Here is a 9,515-nt window from a genome sequence, read left to right as displayed (position 1 = left end):
ATGAGTCTGAACAAGCTCCGGGAGCTGGTGAAGGATAGGGAAGACTTGCGTGCTGCGGTCCACAGGGTCACAAAGAGTCAGACACGACTGAGCGACTGAACACCACCACCACAGCCTGGAAGGCCTCTGGATCTGGCTCCTTTTCTCTCCTAGCCATCTGGACCCTTACAAGTTCTAGTCATTCCAAACTTTTTTTCACAGCTGATTACCTCAGGCTGTCTCTCATCTCTAAGCTCACGTCCATGAGAGTCTTCCAGAACTAGATTATTCTTAGGTTCACAAAGGAGATGTTTCTTCCCTCTAAGACATCTTCTCCAAACTCTGAGCTGGGGTTAGGCTCCTCCTATGTGTTTTGACAACACCGTGCACCCTAGCATTCACTGATAGCACTATATTCCAACTTCCTGTTTAACTGATTGTTCAACTAGTCTACAAACTCTATGTAGGCAGGGCTGTATCCTCAGCCCTTGATCTAGAGTCTTGGGAATTTTTGGCTCAGTACATATTTATTGTCTTGAATTGGATAAAGATAAGTTCCCCTCTTACCTGGTAGTTGAAATGGTAAAAAAATCTGCCTGCAATGCAGGAGACCTGTGTTCCAGCCGTGGGTCACGAAGATCCCCTGGAGAAAGAAACAACAATCGCACTTAAGTATTCCTGCCTGGAGAATCCCATGGACAGAGGAGCCTGGTGGGCTACAGTCCATGGGGTCTCAAAGGGTCAGACACCACAACTAAGTGACTATCACACACACACACACACAAGCTCCTCTCATGCCAGGCTGGAGATCCCAGTTGTACACATTCTGGAGAGTTAGGGGGTGGGGTGGGGTGGGGTTCTGTGACTCATGACTCAATAGGTCTGCCTTCTTTAACCTTCTTAACAGTCTCATGAAAATAATGAGTGTTATTCTAATGGGGCCCCTCTCAATACCCAGCAGTGAGGCTGCAGCGATTAGGGTGAGGAGAACTGGTAGCTAGACAAGAATATTGTAGCAAATTCCCTCATGGCAAAGACCATATCCATTCTGTTTACTACTGCAACCCTAATGCCTAATAAAGAGCCAGATACAAGGCATATGATCATTAAATGTTTCTTCAATCAATGAATCAACTCTCTCTCTCACTTTATTTTGGGTGGGGGCGGGGGGGGGGTGTCACATGGCTTGGATCTTAGTTCCCTGACCAAGAACTGAAACTGGTCCCACAGCAGTGGAAGGGCTGCGTCCTAACCACTGGACCACCAGTGGGCGTGTTAAGTCGCTCAGTCGTTTCCGACTCTTTGTGACCCTATGGACTGCAGCCAGCCAGGCTTATCTGTCCGTGGGAATTCTCCAGGCAAGAATACTGAAGTGGGTTCCCCTATCCTTCTCCAGGGGATTGTCCCTACCCAGGGATCAAACCCGTGTCTCTTTGTCTCCTGCAATGGCAGGCCAGTTCTTTACGACGAGTGCTACCCAGGAAGGCAAACCAGGGAATTCCCTGAATCAACTCTCTAAGTGGAGAGCAAACTCTGACTGGCACATGCCATTGTTTCTTTAACTTACTTGAATTTTTAAAAAATATATTATAGCTTATTTACAATGTTGTGTTAGTTTTAGATGTGCTATAAGCTTTAATGAATTGAAAAACTGGAAGAGAAACTTCCAAAATCAAGGTTGGCAGATGTCTGGTGGAGGAAGGTGACTGTGTGCGAGATGCAGGCATGGCACACCTTGACCTACCAAGTGCATCCTCTCAAAGTCTGGGTGCCTGGTGCACAACCTTACAAGATGCCCCAGAGGCTCCCCCACGGATCCTCACTGCGCGTTCCCTGAGACTGAGGCCTCAGCATCCCTGCTTCCTGACTTTCCTACAAATCCTTTCTTGGAGGTGTCAGGCCTGTCTTCTCATCCTGTCTGCTTTTTCTGGTCCTTCCCGGCTCCCTGCTGCCTTCTGACCTAGGACCCAGTTTTTGAGAGGGCATGAGACACTGATGGGTAATAGGAACCAAGATGCCCCTGCCTCACCTTTAATTGAGACCATGAACTAGAAAACTAGACTGGCATTCACGCAGCTCTCGAGGCCAATCCAGGGGAAGCAGGGACCTGGAGAGGCGTCATCAGTGACGGTGCCTGTGAAAAAGCCTGAAGAAAGGAGAGGAAGAGAAACTTTATCCAGTGCCTTCCTGGGCTGCTTCTGCCTCATACTGTTTAACCTTCTCAACAACCTGGGGACAAAGTGCAGACATGCCCATTCATACAGATGAGGAGACTGAGGCTCAGAGGCATGACCTGTCTTGACTAGACCACACTGTAACTGGAACCCAGGACACAGTTAGGCAGAAACTGGTGCTGCGGCGCACCAGCTGCTTAACCCCTCTGCCTTTGTTTGCTCATCTGTTAATTGGGGGTAATCGTGCACAACCCACAGGGTTGTTCGGGGGATTAAATAATACCCTGATTAAATAATGTGGCTGGCACTCAAACTTCTGTACTATAATTAATGTAGCTGTGGATCCCAGGTTCCACTGGCTTTGCACAGCAGTTTCTGCTGGAAGCTTTTCGCTTTACTCCTGGGTCCTCCTGAGGACAAGGCCCTTTCTTCAGTCAAGCTGACCTCAACAGAGCCAGCCCTCCTGCCCCTCCCAAGCCACAGCTGTGAGTTGGAAAGCTGGATGCTGAGGCCCCTAATAAAGAGCAGACCTCCCAATCTCCTCCATCCCTCCCCCTCCCCTCACACGGTTTTCAAATTAAAAGTAACTAAAAGCTAAGGTCTAACAGAAGGAGAGGGGAGTAGGTGGCGCAAAAACAACCTCTCCATATTGAGAAAGCCCGGCACTCTCCCTAGGAAGAGGGTATCCAAGAATCCGACCCAGAGGGGTCTAGGCCCACCACGTCTTTCTCAGCTCTGAGGATCTTAGCCCCTCCCTGGGCTTGTCAGGGTGGGAACCCGAGCTCACAGTCTGTGGCCCTCGGGTCCACAAGCAGGCCAAGGTGGTAGGAACCCTGGCCCTAGCAGAGGCGCGTCTGGTCTCCAGCCAGGGGGAACGGCTTTGGATTTCTCTTTGGAGACACAGCTTTGAAGAGAAAGCCTCTAGGAACCCAGAAGAGACCCTGCGCCCTTAGTCAGCCCCCGGCAAGAGGAGGAGGTGTGTACGGGGTCCCGGAGAGAACTGTCGCCCCAAGATACACGAGCCTGTCTGGACCCTCTTTCTCCTCTTTTAATAAGACTTGGGCCTCTGTATTCTGAGCTGCAGGGACTAGAGCAAGCTTCCAAACCTCAGCTGGGGCAGACCCGAGGCAAAGACGGGGACCGCCCCCCCCCCCCCCCATCCGCAATCCTTCTCGGAGCCTTCCTCACTAAGGTCCCTTCGCAGACCCAGGGAGGCGTCTCTTCCAGGCTCAGGCAAGAATTGAAAGGTGGGAAAAGGGACAGTTAGCGCCTCTCCCAGCCCCCCCAAACACTAAATGGCCCTTTATTTTCAATTCAGAAAGCTAGGGGGGGAAAAAAAAAAAGCTAGAAATGCGTTCCCCCTCACCCCCAACTTCATTTGAAAAACCAACTGCGACTTGGTTTAAAGGTGATTTTCGCTACTATCGGCTTTGATAACTGCTGTAATCAGAGAGCTTCCAAAGCCCAAGTACCTTCTGAATTGTCCGAGGAAAGCAGAATTGGGGGGTGGAGCTGGAGCGCCGGGAAGAGAAGAGAAACAGAAAGCCAGCTCAGCGGGGAAACGCCCACGAAACCCAAAGGTGTTACCCGGGGCTGCGGCCGGGGAGGCAGAGCAGGGAGAGATTTTGGTTGTTTTCAGGGACCATTTGGATTTGGTTTTAAAAACCTTGAGTGGGGGGCTCTTTTTGATGGCTGGCTCTGCTCCATCTCTTGCTTCCAATTTCATTGCCCCTTGAGGGCCTAGACGCGCAAGGCCACGCCGGAACACCGAGCTCCCCTAACTTCCCCTAACTTCCCCATCTCTCGAGTTGGGCCTGCTTCCCAGAAGGTCGCAGCCGCCCCGACTGCGGGTTTGGGGAACAAACCCTCATTCGTAGTTCCATGATGAGCTCTCAAGGGAAAAACACAAGAGGTTAAAATCAAAATCCGTCTTGGGGCTGGGGCATTCGCTCAACTACCCAAGCCGGCGATGGTCACCCTCCGCTCGGGGTGGTGGGACCCCGCAACGCCCTGGGCAGAAGCAGACGGAGAAGAGACTCCTCAGTTCGCCTCGGCCAGGAGGCATTCCTTGCCGGCTGCGGCTCCGGGACCACCCAGGACCCCGGGCATCGGGGGAGCAATCTGGAAGGATCTTAGAACAACACGGGGACAGGGAACCTCGCCTCGCCCACCTCCCCGTGACGCCCCTGCCGACGGACGCGCGCAGTCACTCCGCGGAACCGCGGCGGAGGGCGGACGGCAAGATTCAAACCCGCCTATGAGCAGTGGGAGGGGCGGGTGGGCAGAACTCGCTTTAAGGGACGAACCGCCTCTTTCCGTGGGCCTCCAGCCCCGAGGTTGCTCCCGACCAGTGGGTTTATTTTGCTTTTGCTGGGGAGGCAGATGTTGACCTCCCTCTATCTGCTCGGCCCCAGGCTCGGGGAAATCTCCCAACCATTTGCTTCCCTTGCTCCACCCCCCACCGGTGTTCCATCCCCGGAGTCAGCTCCCCAGGCCTTTAAACCTTCTGGAATGTCACACATGGAAACCTTTAGCAAATGTTTGTTAATGATCATAACAAAGGCATCATTCAAATTAGGCAGGTAATTACTACCAGAAGGACAACTGGGTGCTTACTTGCTCATCCGTCCTCTCTGTTTTAAACTCGCGAGGAGTTGTGGCCCAAGACACCCCCGCCCAGTCGGCTTTTCGGGTCCCTTTAAGCGTCTAAAAGGAACTGTGAAGTTACCATTTGTGGGCGGGGAGAGCAGAGGCCTGCGTCCTGGAGATCCCGGCTTGACCGGGCTGGCAATATCGTAGCAGCAAAGCAAGCCTTACTGGGTAGGCCCTGCGCCCTGCCTCGCCTCCTACCCTCTTGAGTTCTTGGTAGAGAAATTTGTATCTTAGCTGGATTTTATTATTAGCATGAAAGCCAGCACCCGCTTTCCCCCTATTATTCCGCACTCCGATTTTGGGGGGTTCTTTAGTCCCCGTTCGTTATCTACAAACATTACGGTATCCTGTTAGCATTCCGAACAAGGGGCTGTTCATATATTTGCCTTCAATGATTTCCTGAAGGAACATGTGGAAGTAATAGTGAGCAGTGCAGTCACCCGAACTGAAGATGCACGGGAGGCGGCTGCGCAGAAGGACTGGGGGAATGAGGCCCCTAGCCCAGCCTCAGGCGTCCTCGCGAACCGGACACCCCAGGAGCCGGTCGCAGTTCACACAGCACCCCTTCGAGTCTTCTCTGAACATCATCCCCTGCAGGCTGCTCCGTGTCCGCTCTCTAAATAAGGGAGAGGGTGATGGCTGTCCCACATTCCGGCCTAAACCAGGCCGCCCTGGCCACTGTCAAGGGTGTGTGTGGTGATGGTGTGGGGGGAGAGTGGGGTGGTGGTAAAAGGTGAGCCCTCCACCCAACTAGAGAATTCGAAATTAGAGAAGGTGGGGAGAGCAAATGCGCTCCCCTCCCCCGCCCTCGCTGGGAAGCCCCACTCTGCCCAGGTCTGGTTCCTGGAGCGTCAGCGCCCCCTTTCCTTCGCGAGCAGGATCGCCCTCTCCCGGTTTAGGCTCCTGCCTGGCGCCCCAGGGCTAAGTTGGGGGCTCCCCTCTTATCCCTAGAGTACCCGTACGGCCCGACCCACGCGGCGGGAGGGGGTGCGGGAAGAGTCAAATTGCATCCTCCCCCTGAACGCGGAGGTGGCAGGCTGGTTGTCGAAGATTCCCCAGACGATCAAGCCTGAGCCTTTTTGTGTGCGTGATAGAAGCCAGGACAACCTCGCCCAGATAACCATGAAAACAAAGGCAAGACAAGATAAGTGCTTTAAGAGAGTAAAGGTCGTTCTGTCGGAGAAAGTTCCAAACCTACGACAGACCCTCGACTCTTTGTACCCTACTTCAAATTTGTCTTGAGACAAAATCAAACCAAACCAAAGCAGACCCCCTCCCCGCCCAAGAAAAAAACCACCCATCATCTTAATATTAGACTCAACAGCTTGCCTAATCCCATTAGAGGATTAGCAACTAAACGGCACTTTCCCTAAAAGACCCCAGGTTCAAAACGACGCAACGGCTCTCCCGACGGCCCGGATTCTAGGTGGGCTAGGAGTTTCTAAAGAAGGGACATTTCTCGACTCCAGATTTACATTCTCTCTGGGCATTAACTGCAATTTTACGTGTTTCCTTTCTTCCTTTCAAAGAAAACAAAAAGCAACATAGCAGTGTAGGCAACTGTCCCCCAAATCAAGAGGCAAACTCATTTTGGAAATGATGGGCAGTTTGTATTTTCACGAACCTCTTTCCCGGCAGAGCATCAACACCTCCCCCTCCCCCCCACCCCATCTGGTCGGCTTCTCTCCGCCCCCCAGTTGTTGTCGAAGTCTGGGGGTTGGGGCTGGACCCCCTGATTGCGTAAGAGCGAAAAGCGAAGGCGCAATCTGGAGGCTGGAAGACTCGGAGCGCACGGAGTTCGAGGGAAACTCTTATTTTGAAGAGGCCAAGGGGAGGGGGGGCTTCATTTCCTGACAGCTATTTACTTAGAGCAAATGATTAGTTTTAGAAGGATGGACTATAACATTGAATCAATTACAAAACGCGGTTTTTGAGCCCATTACAGTTGGAGCTAGAGGGAGAGAAACAGAGGAGGGGACTGCAGGAGAGCGCTGCAGGCCGTGGACACAATTTTTCTCCTCATGTAGGATTTTCATTGCGAATTGACATTGGAGGAGAAGGTAAGGGAGGAGAAAAAGGATTTTTGTTTCTAAAAGAAATCCCTAATCAGGCTCTTTGGGCTAGAAGTGAAGTAACTTCAAACTTTGGGCGATGGAAGAAAAAAATTGGAGTCGAATTCTAGTTGTATGTCCAGAGAGTAATTTATTTTGAATAAACTTCACTTGGAGGGAAGATAACCATAGAGTTCGAAAGTCTAGGGGTTTAAAAAAAAAACACATTTTCCAGACCTATTTTTAAAAGCAGTATTTTTCTAACAACTCTATGGCCTCCCAAAGAAATTGTTGAGGCTTACATTTTTGAGGTTTCTTTTGGGGGTTGGGGATGATATTCCTGTATCCTGGGACGAGCACCAAGCAGTGCTGGGAGTGGGGGCAGAGGTGTTCGCTCTCTTCTTGGCATGGAGTCCTGGAAGGCTACAGGTTTTTAATGAGTATTTTCATTCCTCGTCCGCGGTTTGGCGGGACGGCACTGCAGCCGGCGGTGTGGAGCGCGGCTGGTGGACGGAGGGAGGTGGGGAGAGACGAGCGCGGAGTGGGGAGCGGAAGGGGTTGCGGGGAGGGGAGGCGTGAAGGGCTCGGCTGGAGAGGGCCGGCCCTGGGGTGCCCACCCGGCGCACACGGCGCCGACCCGGGGCGCGTAATGACGGAACCGTGCTGCGCCCGGTAAGGGCCAGACTCAGCACAACCGTGGCGGCTGCGAGGCGAGCGGAGGGGGCGCCGATCTGGGCGAGGGTTCTGGGCATCCGTGGTTTGCGGGATCAGTGAAGTGCGAGGGGGAGAGGGCGCCAGCCCCGCCGCGCGCTCGGGTTGCGCGCTTAGCGCGGGGGCGCCGGCGGCGCGGGCTGGCGGGCAGGCAGGCGGTCTGTGGAGTAATGACAAACACATTTGGCCCCGAGTGAAGAAGTCGTCGTCGCCTCGCATTCCAGCAACTGGGATTTGAGGAATTTCGAACTGCGCTCCAAGGGGCCCTCATTGTACGCGGTGGTCTCCACCCCCAGCAATCTCTGCGCACCCCCTTCCTCGGTGGAACCGATTTTTGCCAAGCCCGGAGCTCTGCTGCTAGCCAGTCCCGGCCGCAGGAAGGAAAGAAGGAAGGTCGCCAAAAAAAAGTGGAGAACTTGTGGGGGAAGTTAGGGACAACTCGGAGCGGAGAAACTTGGTTCCCAGGTAAGACGGAGACACGGGAGGCGAGCCGCCCTCCCACTTGCCTCGGGGCACCCGTGCCCCTTCCCGCACAGGGGTGCGGGGCGCTCGCCGCCTGCACTGGCCCAGCGCTGCTTCACCCTCTCCAGGGTCCCTGTATTTCACTGTATGTATTTCACTCCCTGTGCCAGCCTCTGTTCGCCCCGGAGCGGTCTCCTCGCGCCCCACCTTCTCCCATCGTCTATCCCCATGGAAATAGGCTTTTATACATGAGATTAACTTCTCCAGACAGCGCCAAGGGAGCGGGCAGCTTCCCCTTGGCTCGGAAACAACTGGGACCCGCGGTTCAGTTCGGAAAGGGTCTCTGTTGGCTCAGAGCGAGAGGGAGTGTGACTCGACCGCTGCCTAAAGGGACCAGGAACCTCGGCCTCCTGGCCAGGTGTGAAGTAGCCGGGCCAAGCGTCTCCGCCTTGCCTCTCCCGCAGCCAGAGCGCCCCCTCCACACTGCTTCCCCCAGCCCTGCTAGGACCCCAGGCCGTGCAGAAAGAGTGCTTGGGAGAACTTGCCACTTCCTCCATCTCCAACGGGAGAGACAAACGGAGGCTGGAGAGGGAGCGCGAACGACCCCCATCAGGTCCGGACTGCCCCGCGCCCAGCCCGGCCGCCTAGAAAAGCCCCGGGCTGCGCTGTGTGGGAAATGGCTTTTTGGCTCCTCAGCCGAATTGCTCAACGTTTTGGACCGACTCGCCTCCGCACTGTCGCTCTCGAACAGAACTAGGCAGCTTTTTAGAGCGGGGAGAGACATCCGGGGCAAACGGGGCGCGACGATCAGCCGCCCAGCTCACCGGACTAACAGCCCAGAGGCCGGCGAGCCTGGGGACCCCTGGAGGGGAGGAAGGGGCTCCCCGGCCGTGCGCGCCTCCTCGGTGACGCGCTGGCTCCGGTTCTAACATCCCCTCCCACCCCCAAGCCCCACCTCCCTCTGACCCCCCTGGTGCGGCTGCTTTGCTCCTTTCCTTCTCTCGTCTTTCTCCTTCCCTCTGGGTTTTCTCCCCTCCACAATCCTCTCGGTCAAGGGGGCCCTTGCTCCACTCCCCGACAGGCTCAGTGACACCCTATGAGTCCCTACTTCGGGCCCTTGGACAGTCTTGTTTTGGGTTTGACCCGAGTGTAGCTGGACTCCAACGCGACGGGTGGTGGCGGGGGGAGACAGAAAAACGAGGTGGGAGAAGGCAGCGGGAAGCGCCAGTCTTTGGACAGAGAGGGGCTCGAAGCGGAGCCCCGGCTGCGGGCCCCCGGTCCGCTTTCCTCCGGGGCGCGGTCTGGGGAGGGGGGAAGGGGAGGGGCATCGGGGCCAGGCTTTCCAGCTGCAAGCGCGTCTGGCGCCGAGGCGGGCCGGCTCTGCGCCTCCTGGGGACCGGCCGTGGGCGGCGCGCAGTGCCGGGACGCGTCCTGGGGACGTGGTGGCCGGCGCCTTACTGCAGACCCCGGTGGGTGGGACTCCCTC

General features: G+C 55.2%; 1 protein-coding gene and 1 long non-coding RNA gene across 5 annotated transcripts in view; one reads left to right on the top strand and one right to left on the bottom strand.

The window, feature by feature from the left end:
- Window positions 1–2,004: 2,004 nt before the first annotated feature.
- On the bottom strand, window positions 2,005–4,404 carry LOC136152713 (uncharacterized). The gene is made up of 3 exons (XR_010660272.1): window positions 4,325–4,404; window positions 3,626–3,665; window positions 2,005–2,125 (listed from the first exon to the last, which is right to left on the bottom strand). It is a non-coding gene; the product is annotated as an uncharacterized lncRNA (long non-coding RNA).
- Window positions 4,405–6,700: 2,296 nt separating this feature from the next.
- The window catches only part of PDGFRA (platelet derived growth factor receptor alpha), a 48,922-nt gene continuing 46,107 nt past the window's right edge, over window positions 6,701–9,515 (top strand). Inside the window, exon 1 of one of the 4 annotated variants that reach the window (XM_065913963.1) lies at window positions 6,701–6,865. The gene's annotated coding sequence lies outside the window, so the exon portion shown is untranslated. Of the gene's footprint in view, window positions 6,866–7,266; window positions 7,286–7,509; window positions 7,529–7,552; window positions 8,033–9,515 lie in introns of those variants that run through there. The other 3 variants (XM_065913969.1, XM_065913968.1, XM_065913964.1) reach the window with 3 other exon arrangements.

This window comes from Muntiacus reevesi, chromosome 22, assembly GCF_963930625.1.
Source record: "Muntiacus reevesi chromosome 22, mMunRee1.1, whole genome shotgun sequence".
NCBI lineage: Eukaryota > Metazoa > Chordata > Mammalia > Artiodactyla > Cervidae > Muntiacus > Muntiacus reevesi.
This window is presented reverse-complemented; position numbering and strand designations above follow the sequence as displayed.